Raw genomic sequence first — 797 nt, forward strand, 5'->3', positions numbered from 1 at the left:
GACGAAAAACGCACACTGTCCCAGACATACGCAAACAAACGCAGAATCATCCACACAAATTATTAAAACAGACACACAAACAAGCCAATCAATATCCAAACAACAAACTAATATAAAAAAAAAACACCAAAGACGCAAACATAAAATCCGAAAAAAGGCACGCACGCAAGCAAAAACACAAACGCAACCCAACGAACAAGCTCAATAACAAAAAAAAACCAAAAAGAAACAAACACAAACGAAGACACTAACCTAAACAAACACACAAAAACAAACAATGCCCTAAAACAAAAACACACAAACGAAGATACTCATTGATCTACACAAAAACACAAGCTGCTCTAAAACGAACACACACAAAGAAGACACACACAAAACAAACACAATGCCCTAAACAAACACGTACAAACACACGCACAAACGAACAAACACACTAACCCAAACAATCACAAAAAACAAACACAAGCTCCTCAAAACAGACACAAACAGAGAACACACACTAACCCAAACAAACACACAAAACAAACAAACAAACACAAACTCCTCCAAAACAAATAGACAAACACCGAACACACACTAACCCAAACAAACACAACCACCTCCAAAAGCAAACAAAACGCAAACAGCATCTCAGAAAATGGAAAATCAGAAACCAAACAGAGTCGACGAAGAAACGGCCTAACAATATTTCTCAATTTCCTCCCTCCTCGTCTTCCTCTCTGAGCGTGAGATGAGAAGTGAGCATCCTGTCGCCTGGCAAGATGCTGTTTTCACATCATCACCTTCTTCTCCTTGGC

Source organism: Penaeus monodon, chromosome 19, assembly GCF_015228065.2.
Source record: "Penaeus monodon isolate SGIC_2016 chromosome 19, NSTDA_Pmon_1, whole genome shotgun sequence".
Classification (NCBI taxonomy): domain Eukaryota; kingdom Metazoa; phylum Arthropoda; class Malacostraca; order Decapoda; family Penaeidae; genus Penaeus; species Penaeus monodon.